The sequence below is a fragment of the Cheilinus undulatus genome, linkage group 5, assembly GCF_018320785.1.
Source record: "Cheilinus undulatus linkage group 5, ASM1832078v1, whole genome shotgun sequence".
NCBI lineage: Eukaryota > Metazoa > Chordata > Actinopteri > Labriformes > Labridae > Cheilinus > Cheilinus undulatus.
In genome coordinates, this window is record NC_054869.1 from 24,759,915 (window position 1) to 24,776,266 (window position 16,352).

General features: G+C 38.0%; 2 protein-coding genes across 3 annotated transcripts in view; both read right to left on the reverse strand.

The window, feature by feature from the left end:
* ypel1 (yippee-like 1) overlaps window positions 1-3,731 on the reverse strand; it is a 46,682-nt gene extending 42,951 nt beyond the window's left edge. The window contains exon 1 of one of the 2 annotated variants that reach the window (XM_041787319.1): window positions 3,251-3,731. The gene's annotated coding sequence lies outside the window, so the exon portion shown is untranslated. Of the gene's footprint in view, window positions 1-524; window positions 761-3,250 lie in introns of those variants that run through there. The other variant, XM_041787318.1, reaches the window with a different exon arrangement.
* Window positions 3,732-9,379: 5,648 nt separating this feature from the next.
* The window catches only part of mapk1 (mitogen-activated protein kinase 1), a 47,232-nt gene continuing 40,259 nt past the window's right edge, over window positions 9,380-16,352 (reverse strand). Inside the window, exon 9 of the mRNA XM_041787113.1 lies at window positions 9,380-13,946. The gene's annotated coding sequence lies outside the window, so the exon portion shown is untranslated. The remainder of the gene's footprint in view (window positions 13,947-16,352) is intronic.

Below are 16,352 nucleotides of genomic sequence, written 5' to 3' on the forward strand. Positions count from 1 at the left end.
AAAATGCAGTATCTCGAAGGTAAACAAAGATCAAACTAAATATAAATGATTTATCTGTGAAGCCCACAGGTAACATGGCAGGAACAGCTGATATTCAAACTAAACAAAGTGAAAACAAAGACAGAGCACACAGTGCGTCTCTGGTAACCACTAACAGGAAGAAGTGTCCAGACAAAGGACTCCACTGAATCTTGCCAAAAAGCTACAATCTAACAACACAACATGCCTTTTTACAGTCATATCCATATTCTAACTGAATTAATCGTCACACAACAAGCTTCTGCAAGCCCAATCGTCGCTTTTTTCCCCTCCATATCCTCTTCTAAATGTGTTTATCCCCAACAAAGAGCACGACGCCAGCTCAGATGCAACAGTGTCGCTGTGCTGGCTGTTTTTAGTGTTTGTTTTTTTCCGAGCCTGATGCAACCTGTGAATCCAGCACGGCACTAGGAACACGTTTTCTGCTTTTCTAACATTTCTGTTATTTCATGTTTAGGTAAACAGTTCCCTGCTGCTGTACTCACCACCTGGATCAGATCTGAGCAAAACGCAGCTTGGCTGAAAACTGCTTGCTGGAGAAAGACAGAGATGTTGTTTTTTCTAGTTAAATAAATGATTGTCGTCGTCCCAGACTTTGGTCCATGGGTGATGCTGCCAGATGGGAACTTATTGTTGTGCCCTTTGGGTGCTGACGGATCTCATTTTTCCCAACACGGGCTTTTGTTGTGCCTTTTGTGTGCGTAATGGACTGGCCTCGTTACTTTGGTGCGGAAACGTCACCACGTGGGAGGGAGATGTACTCAGGACTGACAAGCGGGCTGGCCAACGGGTGACAGCGTTGCCTTCAGGATCCCGTGGGAAAGATGGAAACCAGGTTTTGAGTGGTACTTAGCTGAGAAAATCTGTTTTTTTATTCTTTCTATTATTTCTTCAGTGCACTCAGTGACGGATTCCATTCTCTTAGGAGACGTTTTCAGTTTAATTAGTAACAGTTTTTTGAGTAACTACAATCGTATTTATGCATGATATAAATCAGTGTTGTGCTTAAAACTTCTATAATTGGTTATCTATACAAAACAGGCAAAATAAACAAAAGGCAAATCTTTATTTTTGTTTTCATCTCCTTTAACCCCAGCTTTACAAAACACTTGTTCATAAAGAGTTTATAATCAAAATTTTATTGTTGTTATATTATTATACTTTAGATGTGTCGATGATGTTTATACTGAATAATGTTCTTCACATGTTTTGATTGAGATTGCAAATTGTTCATTTTGAGAAGAAAAAAACACAACTCTTCAGGGAATTGAACAAGAAGCCAGATATTTTTGTTTCAACTACAAAAAAAAAGGTATATTGCTATTTCTTTAGCTGTAGTAAATTCCTGCTACAAATGCATTACATGGAAAGTTTCTGCATCCAAGTGCGACCAAGCTATGTGTTATTCATTAAAAGTAGCAAAGGCAACATGATATATATGAGTATCACGACAATACATCTGACGGTTATTGTTTAGTTATTGCTGGGAAGATTATTTCCCATGCGGCATGAACGCGCCTTAGAGGGAAGGAGGGAGCGCGCGGACACCCGGATGTGTAAATAAATACAAGACGAGAATATGAATTTTACTGATTTTTTTTTTCCTGTTATAAAAAATCATAATTCCTGCCGGTCATGCTTTGGTTTAACGTCAAGCTTCTTGGATTTAAATGAGGTCAATGCTATGTTTGATTTCTGCTCGTTTTCTGTATATTTTTCCACATAAATTCATCGTTAAATTATTGTATATCTAAGCATACCAGTCTTTGAATTGTTTAAGATACATTATTTAGTTTATTCAAATGAGCCTGTCACTTCTAATAAAGCTGTCAAACACTACAATCATCAATCACACTATAAGGGTCGAAAACGCTTGAAAGAATGAAATGCCTAAGAGCAATGAGAACAACAGAATACACTTTCAGTGGGGAAAAATAGAACTCGCTGAGGTTTTGAGGCAAAACAAGCCTGGCCCTGTAAGTTAATTTAGGAAACAGATCAATAGGTCCCTCGAGTAGCCCATGTCTTGAGCTTTGGCGCGTGAGGCACAGCTGATTTTCATTTCTACTCTTATTTCTGACCAGAAAACAAAACAAAGAGCAGCATGATCACTCCCGTCAGCAGTCCTACTCCTCCTCCTTTCTCCTGCTGCACTGTTTATGTGAGATAATTGCTTGATATTGCACGGGTCTACGGTTATGAATGATGCCATTAAATATAAATGTACTTAAAAAGCCTTCAAAGACATGAATGTAGTAGCATTCAGCCTCAAACAGCAGGCTGCCCTCATTTGTCCTGATGCCGAGCACGCGCCTCGGCTTCATCACAGCAACAACAGTTCATGGATTATGTTTTTTTTAAATCATTCCTGAGCTGCATTTCATTGAAATAAACTCTGACAGCTCAGCGTGAACACCGTTGTGTTGCAATACGTTGAAACTGTCAAAAGTGTTGCTTAACTATAAGGATGCGTGTAAACACAACATTGCACACTGCAGCTCCTTTCAGAGGTGCAGGCTGTGTGCGCGTGAGCGTTATGAAATCTAGCCTTTCACTGTGTTTTCGTCGCTTGTTCACGTGGCATCATAACCCCCCCCCCCCTCTAAAAACACTGACCGAGATCTGCAGCCAAAGATGCGCGCACTTGATGACGATCATAATAGAGATAGCGCAAACGATCAGCTGAATGGAGCTGCACGTCAGGGTGTTATGGTCTTGAATGCAACGCGATCAGATAACAAAACGTCTGATTAAAGAAAGGAGACGTTAAATGAAGCTACAGTATTAGAGTGCTGTCTTAGACCTACAGTGTTTTCGTAGACTGATTATTATATAAACCCTTCGGAAGTGGGACACAGTAAACTTAAAATTATCACAACCACGCCACACATATCACAGTCTCCGTTTCATTTCATGCAAATATCAAAAGCTTCTTTACCAAATGTCAGAGTGTTCTCATGCATTACAAAGTCTAAAGGCTTTGCGTGCATCCGACACAAGCAGCCTAATCCTATGATGAATTTAAGCGAGATATAAATATAGATAAACTACAAATCCCTTGGTGCATCACGAATCCTACACAAAATAACTCATGGAATCTGAAAGTAATTCACAGCACTGACTCACTCTTTAAGCAGCATCACAGTTATTGATGAGGTACAAGTGAAACACACATGCGTGTCCTCCACCAGGTCACTGGCTCTGCACTTACCCCAAAAACACTTCGCCTTCCCCCCATCGGAAACCAAAACAACCCGGAGAGGAGCTCTGTGTCCCCGCAGGAGCTGCTGGAGTCTGGATGTCAGCTAAAATTAAATAAAAAATAAAGACACATTCACCGTCCCATAAATGTGGCAGCAGGGTGTCAAGCTGGAGCCGAGTGCCATTAAAAAGTCTCCGAAAACATCAGATCTCCTCGCTGGATCGTCATAAGCAAAATACTGTTGGCGGTAAAGCGTGAAATCTGCGGGATTTCTCCGTAGGTCCGGCTTGCAAAGAGTCCCATCCGCGAGGCGGGTCAGAGTGTGTGCATGATGGAGCAGCTTGTAGCTTTTTGAAGCGTTTTAACCTCTAACTACTCTTTCAGCTCTCCGACATCAGCGGCAGGACAGGCCGAGCTGTCCCGACTGCGGCCTTATTTATACTGAAATCCTAATTAGCTCTGTGATGCGCAGCGCGCTCTGAATAATGCACATACACGACCAGAAAGCCTCGCCTGTCGAAGAAGACTGTCTGACCAGGTTAACAGTGCTTTTACTTTCATTAGGGACAATTGTGCGAGTTGATTTCGGTGTCAAACTCATAGTTGAAGTGCAGAAAAGTGGTGTTTTATTTCATCCACCGCTGATGCATTTGCGTGTCGTTGGAAATAGGAGATTTGTGTGTTTAGCCTACTAGGAGAACGACATGGAACATGTCTCAACATATTCCAGCCATCATCAAGAGGAAAACTAATATTCTGGCCAGCTTATCAATACATGAATCTCAAGGAAACGTCAACAGGTATCAGAGACATCACGCAAAACTCAAACATAACTCTAAACAGTGTATAAAACAAAGCTCAAACTTACTTGTTGCTGTGGCTATCAGCCACATGTGGTTTTCTTTAGGTTTTGGTGTTCCTTGAGATGCTTCTCAGGTTTGGTTTATGTAAAAAAGGACAAATCAAAATGTAACAAGACAGGTGCAAAAGGCTGCTCACGTAGCCTTCACAGTTGCTATTGATTCAAACAAAAACACAATTTCATATCGGTTGTAAGATTTCAATTGATCAGGGTTGAAATGTTGTTTTCTTTGCTGTTTTGCTTCTTAGTCTGAAGAAGATGAACACTAGCCCATTTGTCACACGATGATTTTAGCCTATTTTTCTTTAGTAAATTGTTTTCCTTGGATGTAAAGGCAGAACTCTTGACACCGCAGAGCAGCTGCTAGTAGGCTACCGTTTATCACGTCAGTACATTATTAAAGCTACTTTCTGCTTTCATAATTATCCTTTACTTTTGCCTTGGCTCTTACAGCCTCCTAATGATGAAACACAAAGTCAACAGGATGACACTACTGTTTTTTTCTTTTGACCAAACAAATGAAAGCACGAGCCTTTGTCTACTAAAAGTTGCTTTTTCGAGATGTACCTGAAGGTAACAGTAGCCTAGCTACACAGCCGGTTCTACAAATAGCGTCCAATCAGCGAACAGATGGATCCCCGTCTGGCCAGTCAGCTGTGGGAAAGGGCGGGGCTTGACTCCACAGCCAATCAACATGAGGCCATACACTTGACAGCGCGCTCGTGGGGCTGGAGCTTGTTTTTAGCTGTGCGCGCTGCCGAAACGGACGCGTGCCGAAAGCCAACACACCACGGAGCGCATGCGTGACCGCATTGCAAGCACGTGGTCAAGACGGGCAGGTAAACAAACCCCCCCAAAATCGATTAAGTTGATTGATGATTTGAATCGCTTTTTAGTGTTTTGTCATGGTGTTTACAAAACTCATGGGTAGGATCAATATATTTACCCCGTTTTATGCTATTTTAAACAATTTGATTCATGTTTTTATTGAATTTTCATCGTTCAGTAAACGAAGGCATCACCGTTTTTAATCTACTATCACGGTCTTTATTATCTACCTAGCTATACATTTGTTGTAATATTTGTCGCGTTAGCAGAGCAATTAAATCGGATTTGCAATTTAGGGATAATTGTGATCTTTAAGGACTGCATAGAAAATATGTTATCCTGAAACAGTGGAATTTCTATTTCAGAGTAAAAAAAATCATTAAACTATGACCTTGTTCAAGCTTGCCAGCTATGGATGTGAATGGCACTAATTTATGAATCAGGCTGCTGAGAAGATCAAGGACACGCTGCAGTACATTTGATTGGCCAATACAACAGCGTCCCCTAAAGGTGGGACCATGCACCTGCAATACAGCTTGAGTGTTATAACTCAACCTTAGGAACATGAGGACACATTGCTTTATTTGTTATGACATAATTTTTAAAAAAGTTGTCTTCAGAGTTAAAAGTCACATACCTGTACCAACTGACTGATTTGGATAGAAACAGCTCCATCGTGGCATAACTTTTAAATTTCCTTGCTATTCAACAGCTTCAAATGTGCGAAAAAATAAGAAGAAATTGCAGCATTTGATGGCAGTACATGTGAAAAGACAAATATTTCCAACCTGTAGGTCATAGCTCTTTTGAGGTTGTTCTTTGTGTAGGCCTTTATTTTCTAATCTTTCACCTTGTTAACTTGAATCATATTTTCCAGGCTTTCACTGCAGCCTCTTTCAATTGTTTGTTTTTGGGGGTTACTCCCTTGAGTTTCCTCTTTAGCAGGTAAAATGTATGATCTCACAGGTTTAAGTTGGCCAGTCTAAAACCCTCCACTTCTTGCCCCTGATGAACTCCATTGTTGTTTTCGCAGTGTTCTTTGGATCATTATCTTGCTGTATGATGAAGGATCTCACAATCAGTTTGGTTTCATCTTTCTTAAAATTGTTTTAGAGATAGTTTTAGTTTTTATAAATACATGTCAGGGCTGAGTGAACATCATACTTTTTCAAAAAACACATTCAAACAGGATTCTCTTCACTTATCATTTTGTTTATTTAAAATGATGCTTGAATACAACCCCAGACATAAAACTACCATTTTGCAAAGTCTTAACCAATCAATTCAGGCCATTTTACACTCCCCAGACTTGGGTGTAGGTGCCAGTCAGTATGGTTGTGTCAAAGACTAAAACTAAGAGAATTTTGTTTGTATTTTTATTTAATTTTAGTTAGTATTGTGACACTATACAGTTTTAGTTAGTTTTCGTTTTTTGGTAAAGCTTAGTTTTAATTTAGTTTTAGTCAACTAAAATGATTTTGGAATTTTAGTTTTAGTTATTTAGTTAGTTTTAGTCATCTATAATAACCTTGCTACCAACTCAGCTAAACTGGTGTCCAAAGAGTCCAGCTCTATATCAGTGTTGTAAAAAGATACTGAAGTATACCCAAAAGTATCTGGTTTCAAAGCTGGCATGTATTAGAGGCTATAGTATCTCAAACTTGCATTCTTTACTCCAAATTTGAAATGTTTCTCAAAAGGTTTGAAATATTTGGGAATAAAACTGAACCCAGAGGTAGAAGAGGTCACTTCTACAAAAATAAAAAACACTACAAAATAAAAACTAAACTTGAAAATTGGAGCATGCCCATTTGACCCTGTGGGGAAAGTGGACATAATGAAGATTTTCATCGTCCCACAGATTAACTATGTAACAAAAATGATGCATTGTATGTTTTATAGGACAATTATTACAAAGATATAACAGCATGATAAAGAATTTGAGAGGGGAGAAAATCTAGAATTTTACTTCAATCAGGAGAGACTTCATGATTATTTATTGTTCAGTCATATGAAAGAATAAGAAATGTGCAATATCTGTTGTGATGTTGCCATGATTTCAAAGGCCAACAACAGGATAGGAAACCCTCCTTACAAGGACACTGGTGGTGTTGGATGTGAAGAGGGATTCAGGATGTGATGCAGGGTGGTCATCAGAGGAGCTGGACTTGGACACTGATGAGCTGAACAAGAGGAGATGTAAAGTTTGGCAGCTGTGAGATGCTTGGTTCATAAAAGGTTTAGATCTGCCTGGTTTAGTACTTTAACAGTGAAAGCCCAAAATCAACTGATCATCAAGGCACTAAGTAACAGAGAGAGGTAGAAAGGGAGAAAATAAATGAATGTGGATTTTGTGCAATCTTACAAAAATGGAGCACTGAGCAATGACCTGGCTCATACATGCGCAACATTTATACCAAAAATTAACAGTTTTAAACAGAATGTTTTAATCATGGATGGCCCTCTTGTCATCATAGACTCGTTAGGAGGCACGACTGGCCCTTTCCAAGATGGCAGCCGCCTTTACGTTTGCTCCTGTAAACACAGAGACTGAGGCAGCATCTGTGTATGTAATTATACAGTCAGTGGTCTATTTTACAGGGCAGTGGTTTCCATCCCCCCCCGGCCTGTAGCAATTTCTTTGTGATTACTGGATATGCAATGTTTCTATTTTATATGGATCTGTGTATTTCTGATCTGGAATTCAGTATGTTTACATGCAATGTTAAGTCAAGCATGGTTGTTCTCCCATGTCTTGAAGACCAAAAAGTGAAAAAAAAAAAAAAAAAAAATCATTCAGTGAAAAACGCTTCTCAAAACATCAACGAAAAAGCCCTTGCGCTTATTTGTATTGGCTCTATTTGTGCCATTATTCAAAGCAGTTCCTGACTGCAGTGACACAGAGGGCCACATCACTGTCTGTCTTTCTCTCTCTTCATTATAAGCTATTCAGGATAGGATTTGCACAGTTAGACATGTGCAGTCTGACAAAGCATGACACGACCTGTTATTGGTTGTCAAGTTCAATCGCAAAGAACTGTGGGATGAAAAAATGGTGGCAGGCATTATCAAAATATGGATTAAAATGGATAAAGAGACATTCATTATTGGATATACTGGTCTGGATTTAATCTTTAGATACCTTGGAAAGTAACCCAAGTTCCAGGCTCACTAGAAAAGCTTCTGTAGGAGCTACGAAGACAAGGATAGTGTCATTTGAACAGCACCCTGGCCTGCATCAAGAGGATAAAAAGTAAGAGGCTACGATTTATGGTTAGAAGTATTTAACTTAAAATAACCTGTCTCTCTTCTTGTCATGTACAACATCCGTCTCAGGCAGGTAAGAAGGCCATTCAACTGGATTTTTATCCTTGTCCAAGTATACAATCGCCTGGGGGCACTCGATTATAGATGAAAGTATGTCAGACTCCACCACATTAGGGGGCAGTATACCGCCTAATGGCAGTATGTTATTTATACCCTTAATGATACTCCTAAACAATCTAATTCATCACTGATAAATCCATACTTTTCTGTTATTTGGTGGAAAGATGAGACAACAATCTGTTTCAACAAAAACTGAATTTAAATTCTTGTCAAAGCCAAAAGCTTCTTTTCTTTAACACATCATATTTTATTTATCTTCAACTAAGTCATTTTACATAGCTGACCTTGAACACATCATAATACAACTTAATTCCTTCCTTAGTTTGCTTACTGAGTTTTATCCATCCAGTTTCAACATGGACTTTTAACTTGCAGGACTCACTACAATGTGGTCCAGGATAGGCTTGACACAAAGAACACAACACTTTGCCCATTTCCTGGACCTGTCTGTGTAGTGGCACTTGATCCACTGACTCCAGCCTCGCTCAACTCTTTGTGAAGCTCCCTGAGGTTTTTGAATTAGCTTAGTTTGATAATCCTCTGAAAGCTGCTCATCCCTGTTTGAGCACTTTTTCTTACCCCACTTTCCCCTCCAGTCAATTTCCATGAATATGCTTTGATACAGTCTCTTAGAACGGCCTGCCCTTTTGACAATGCCCTTCTGGGGCTTACCCTCCCTGTGAAGGGTGTCAGTGGTCATCCTATGGACAAATGTCAAGTCAGCAGTTTTCCCTATAATTTTGGTTGTGCGTACTGAAGCAGAATAAGAAAATGGAGGCTCAGGAAACCTTTGCAAATTGGACTTTTCCACAATCCATATTCTAATATTTTGAGATGGTAAAGTTTAGATTTCATGAGTTTTAAGCTGTAATCATCAAGATTAAAACAAAAAAAATTAAAAAGTTTCACTTTGTAACAGATAAATCTAGAATTTATTGAAATTTAACTTTCAGAAGTAAACCACTGGGAAAATGAGCTTTTACTTGATGCAATGATTTTTTAAGATGCACCTGTAAATGGAACCAATAACAAAATGTGGTAGACAAGAAAAGAGACGCATGGTGTTTTTGGAATAATACAGCATTTTTATTAAGAATTTTCACTCATTTCATTAAACACATTTAATTGTATACTGTGTCGCTCCATGAAACTTTTATTTTGCACTCTTGTATGTAAGGATAGATGCAGACAGCAGGTATAGAAGTTGTCTCTAATGCTTACTGTTGTGAACATGCCAGTCGTGTCTCTGATAAAGACAGCTCAGAGATGTTAATGAAAGTACAGAGTTTTAATGAACGAATATTTAAATGACATGGCAGAGTTTCAAAACAGAAAAGATAAGCTTAAAAAAAACAGACTTTTCTAAGTGGCAGTCAATCTTTTAATCGTAGCAGAGAAATGCCTCGTTCAAGTTGAATCCTCCAAACGACAGCAAAAGAAAACTGACCGATCATTTCAAACAGTTTCTATGGCAGGCTGAACAGGAACCTTTAACGTACAACCAAGGATCTTACTTGTTTTTTATTCATTTTTATCTCTTTCAGAAATGTTAAACTACACAATTAAAGATTTATACTGATCAAAACATACAGAGTGAAGAAGTTCCACTGGAGACAACTCAAACAAGATTAGTGTCTGATAGAAACATAACATTCATTTTACAATAAAAATATCTGCACAAAAACATCCAAAAAAGAAAAAAAAAATAGGCTCAAGGAAAAAGGGTAACGCAAAAAATATAAATGTTTGCTTTTCATCTTTTCAATACAGTCACAAATCACACAGCTGTGGCAACAAATCTCTTTAAAATTTACATTAACTGAAAGATAAGGATACCCACCCGCGATCCCGCCCGAGCCCACAGACTTGATTGTGTTCATTTTTAAAGAGCGTATACTGCGATTACAACGGATTCCCGACTAAACAAAAGCTGCACATCAAAATCTTGGATATCAAGACTATCAAAAAAGGCACAAACAGACAGGTTGCACAAAGAACTCAGCAGAAGCTTTTTTATACAACTAATCCCAGTAAGGTTTTCCAGTGCCCTAAATGTTCCAACTAAACCCCCCAAAAAGTCTATCTACAGGTAAGTCAAGTCCCGGCAGGCACCTCGGATTACAACTCCCATCTATCCCACTACTGTAGAAGCAAGTGCATTTAATAATCGTATGTGAGAGACAGACGGGTGTACGTAGAGAGTGTGAGGAAACTGATGTGCAAAAACCGTTAGTTATGCTTTAGAGATTTGGTCTGTTTTCTGATAAAGATTCAACTTTTATAGGTCTATTTGCATCTATTTTTTCCTGAAAACTTCCCTTGAAAGCACTGTGGAATTTCTTACTAATTATTCAGACAGTTGACTCTGAGATAGTTAACTAAAATGAATGAGCTGCATCACTTTTAGAGGAATGTCTTTAAATGAATTCATACTGAATTTAGTTCATACTAATTCAGCAATGACTTTGAAAACCCTAAACCCAATTTTCAGAGTATGTTTTATTTTCCACTTGTGTTTGCTTGTTCATCTGGCCATCTGTTTACTGATTTATACAATTATTTGAAATAGCTTAATGGGAGTGGATCAAATGAAAGGGCACAAGACAAGGTAAAAAAAATCAATCATATGAAACAAACAAAAAATATACGTTGAAGTTTAATTTAATTTGTCTGGGATAAACACTCAACACATGCTGGTTACAGCTTGTTCCATGATAAACTTTTAACTGCTATCATACTATCTCTGAAACTAGGGTTAAAAAGGCTTATGGTAAAGATCGTGGAATTTGTAATGAAGTTTTCCAGCCTTATTTTTTTTTTTGACATGGATGATAAAATTTGAGTAATTTCCACATTAAACAAAAATGGTGATTATTTGTTTTAGCCCTATTGAACATCACCTCTGATTTACTTACAATTAGTACCAAATTATATATCTCTTAGGAGAAAACCGTCTAAGATTTACCAAAAAAATAATTCATTTACATCAGCAGGTGAGCTAGCTTTCTTAGTTAACTACAGGTTAATCTTAAAGAGCAAAGTACCATCCTTACATCAGGATCTTTCTGTGGTTTAAATTCTTACTTGGCTGCAGTGATGTAGATGAGCACTCATGACATCACTGTTGGGTGTGGTCAGAGGTGCAGCAGGCTTACTGACTGACCCATTATGGCTTAATAGCGAAACATTAGAGCGCTCCGTGAGCCCCTGCTTTCCCACTCAGTCTGAGTCAACATTATTTAGCTCAAACTAAAGAAAGAACATGAAGTTATACAGTGGTCTGTAGCTCAGTCTGCTGCGATTACATTTGACAGAGCGACATTTGTACAACTGAAACACAATTTTGAATGTATTCAAAGAATAAAACATTGAGTTTAGGGTTACATTACATGTGACAGAAACATAAAAATCTTGTTTAGCTAACACCTTAATCACAACCATTACTATTTATGGAGAATGAATAATTAGCCTAAGCAGCTCAATAGTTGCAAAAATTGTTTAAGATTCAAATATCTACTTTAAGTGCCTGCAGAGAGATTCATAAACAATAGCTTTAGGTAGTTTTTGACTTTATTTTATGTAAAGATGCTTTATGTCTTAAATACTATTTTTTTTTAAAACATTTCCTTGGAAGATGCTATGTGAACGATGAAAGTTGGTATATTTGAGGCCTTGTTGTAAAAATTAAATGACAGTCATTGGATGCTGCAGTGATACTAAGATTGAGGGACAGTTTGATGAAGCTGGCTGCTTCTGGCTTATCTGTCTCAACATATATAATATTTAAAGTCAGAAATCCTCTCCTTTAAAATTAATTCAACAGTCAATTGCTAGCAGTTAACTGACAATAATTCAGATATGGTTTTACTTCAGCACAGTTCTTTTTGAACGGCAATGCAGATGTCTGATGGTAATTAAATGCACCAAATGTTTGTCCTTGGTGTCAAAAAGTGGATTTAAAGCAAAGGCATGAATAGGAAAAAAATAATCTGTTACATTTTGAGTACTGTCTGAATTCTTTCTCAGGTTGGGGAACATGTTATTTATATTTTGATTGCTTTAAATACAGATGATTAATAGTTGTTGGCCTATTTGCAACCATAAGATGATGTCAGCATGCAGCAGTTCGAGCTGAAACAAGGGGACTTGAATCTGTACACTTCAATGATCAAAACCAAAACAAAAAAAACAAACAAGCAAAAAAAAAAAAAGGTGAGCTTGAAGCTGAAGACAGGAAACCAAAAGCACCATGAGATCGTTATGTGTGATATACCACTAAAGGTGGAACAGAAAGAGCCTGGGCGCTCCCCCTGTCAGACCAGCCCGGCGCATGTGGCACTTTAACATGGTCGTCTTTGTATACAGAGCTTTTAACAGTCATGCAAAGGGCACAGTTTTTTTTTTTTTTAACAAGGCGAGAGTTTAACAAGAAACTGGAGGAGAAGAAGAAAAAAAACATGAAACAGGACAGAGGGAGTCCTGACAACACTTCCTCCAGACAAACAGGATCCATGTGATGACTGAATTCTTGTCCTGCAAAGTTAATTTTACCCTTTATGAACATATCTTACTGTACATACAGACTTGTATGATATAAACAGACTTTTCCTTTTAGTTTCTCATGGCTAAGGCAGACACTGATTGGGAAACCTTGCGATTTATATGCATTTATTCACAAACTGACATCTTACTGAAGCTGATGGGAAATAAAAACGGGCCTCTTTTGTTTATAATACAGAGAAAAAGGTTAAAAAATCATCCGATTTACCTTCTATCATTACCCCTGCCTTTATTATATGTTAAGACTCTTTGGGCTGTATATAAATGTATATATCATTATAATCATCTTTATATTTATATGTGTATATTTGCATTTGGGCCTTTGTGTGTGTGGTACAAACCAAAGAACAAGGTCTTGGTTAAAGTCTAGATCCTCATCAATACCAAGTGATGGCATGTGTCATGCAAACTAACTGGCTTATAATGTGATTTCATTGCATAAATCAATTTGGGATTTTACCTTTTTCCTAGAAAGAATAAAGATAGAGATCAAGGCATCCCATGTAACAGTGCGACAGAGGTTAGAAAATTTCAAAGACTTCCTAAATTTATGATAGATGATTCTTATAAGTAATAAGTAGTTGTTTGTGCAATGTAGGCAGAGTTATAACCACAACAGCGGCACCGAAAAACACAACAGCTAATCTATCACTGCCATTCGACCGGACAGAGAAGGTCTTGAATAGGAATAGCCAGAGCCAAACGCCTTTGAGACACACACACAAATTGTTTATCTTGGCTTAAAACACAAAATCACGCCCCCCTTCCCCAAACTGTAAGCTGTGATGTGAATAATCATCCTCCCCCCCCTTCCCCCTCCCCCACCTCAGAGAGAAAGAGAAAAAGAAAGAGAGTCAGAGGATGATCGATTGATTGATTCCTGACGCCATTCCTGAGCAAAGTGGACTTGACGAGTGAGACCCAAGGAATCCAGGTGATGTGGACAACAGGAGAGGAAAACTATAGAAAAAAAAGAAAAAAAAAAGAAGAAGAAGAAAAATCCATCACAGCGACAGTGTGGAGGCGGGGAGGAGCAGTGGCAACGAAGAAGCCAGTCCACAGAATCATCTGAAGGGAGGAGAAAGAGTTGATGAGCTTTCACGTGTTTGTGTTTTGTTTTTACTTGATCACATATTAAGACATAAACATACTCATCCATCTTTTATTAGGCCCATCTGTTGCTCATTTAAATTCTAATTAGCTTCTTAACATGGCATCAACCATCGCATTTTGACATGGTTCAGGACAATCTGAACCATGCTAAAGTTCAACTGGAACGGGGAAGAAAGATGATCAAAGTGACTTGCGATATGCTACGCTTTGTTTGAGGTCCAAAGGGCTTTCTTGTTACTTACGCCAAAATCTGACCCAACAAATCAAGACTAATCAGAACAGACAACATTGTCCTGATTTTCTTTTGCTCAATTTTGCTAAGCCTGTTCCACATGTAGTCTTAACTTCCTCTTCTTAGCTGATAGAAGTGGCACCCGGTGTGGTCCCCTGCTGCTGTAGCCCATCTGCCTCAAGGTTTGACATTATGTGAATTCAGAGATGCTCTTCTAAATACCTTGGTTGTAGTAAGTGGTTATTTGAGTTACTTTCTATTAACTAGAACTTGTCTAGTCTTTCTCTTCTAACCTCTGCCATTAATAAGGCATTTTCAGTCAGAGAACTGACACTCACTGGATATTCTCTCTTTTTTAACCATTCTCTAAAAACAAAAGAGCAGAGGAGGTATGGTGAGATAAAACATCACAAAAATGGACTGTAGGGTAGGGCTGGGCAATTAATCGCAAATTAGTTTAAATCGCAATATGACCTGCTGCAATTTTCAAACCACAGAAGTTCCAATATTTTTCAAATCTGAAATATGCCAAAAATACCAGTTTGATACAATTTTTTGCTGCAGAGGTTTTCTGCTCTACACATTATTCATACATACAAATGTCTTAGAATAACAGGAGAATAACATAAAAAATATCATCCTCTCAGTGTAGTGGTCAACATCAAATTTGCTATATGAGCCAAAATCCCAATTAGATATTCTTTTTCAAATCTTTCATCCCTAGTTTAATTTATCTTTATTGTATTGGTTATAATATTGAATGACTTATTACTTTTTTTTTTAAATTGTTCAACCCTCCTGTAGAGTCATTATACTTTTCCATGATTATGTGGATCCACTTCAAAATGACTTGAAGTCCCTTTAAAGTGGTAAAAGAAAATCTGTATTTTAGTTTTGTTGTATGACAGGCCAATGTGTTATGAACCACTAGGCCGAATTTGAGTCATGATAAACAACTCTAAGTTTACAAAATTAAGCTTCAAAATCATTAAAAAAAATGAGGCAGAAATATCTACTCTAGGATGGTGTGGGCGTGTTGGTTGAATGAGCTGAAGCCATATCCACTCACAAGAAATACAATCCTCTCAAATTAAAAACAACAACAACAAAAAATTTTCTGATCAGCGTACGGCTGCCTGGCCCCGTGCCAGAGCAGAGACAGGAGTTGGGGATTAATTTTAGTATTTTATGGCAAAAATCTCTCTGTTATGATGCTTTTAATGATCCGTATTCCAAGTGGCTGATAGATTTGGGAAATTTACCTCACAGTGAACAAAACACAGCATGTGGCTGGCTGTTACCTTTTAATGAAGACAGTGACATCAGCTAACAACAGACTGTACTGAGATGAACTGCTTGATGAGTTTATAGCATATTAGCGTTAGGGGGCTGGGGTGATTCCCCATCAAGAGCACTGATGTCACAGGCTAATATCTGCCCTGCTCAACTAAAACCAAGCCAGGAAAGAGGTGAAAAACTTTCTAATGGTCTACATCCAAAATTTAGTCACACATATATCTCAGTGTTTTCACATGTTTAAAGCAACCTTATTCCAACATATCTAGTGTGTTAAGACACAAGGTTTAGATTTCATTTTACAGGGACTTTAATAATGTGTTCTGCCATGGACTGTAAACCTGAGGGATATTTAAAGTTTAATCAGTAAGTCTGATGCATGCTTTGGTTTCTGGAGGGGGCCAATAGAGCTGTATATTCATCGCCTCCTCAAATCAACTTGCTTCTGCGCGTTCTGTCTCCAAATTCAATAATCTACACAATATGTCAGCACCCATCACACGAGTATTCTTACTTCAGTTTTATACAAGGAGGGAGATAGACACATGTTGTCTATATCTATATATTTAGTATATGGCGTAAAGGATGGCAAATGGAAGGAATTCAATAGCAAAGCAGCAATTGTCATCTATTTTGAAAAATGTCTCATTAGACTTAAGTGGTGTTGTTACTATATCTATATCAGAAATGTTTATTTTATTTATGAACACTAACAAGTATTTTACTCATGTAATGCATTTGTCTTTAACGGTGGAATTTGCTTCAGTCACATTGAAATGGATGACATCAATGCTAGATTATCAGTACTCTGATTACATCAGTAACAGTCTTAT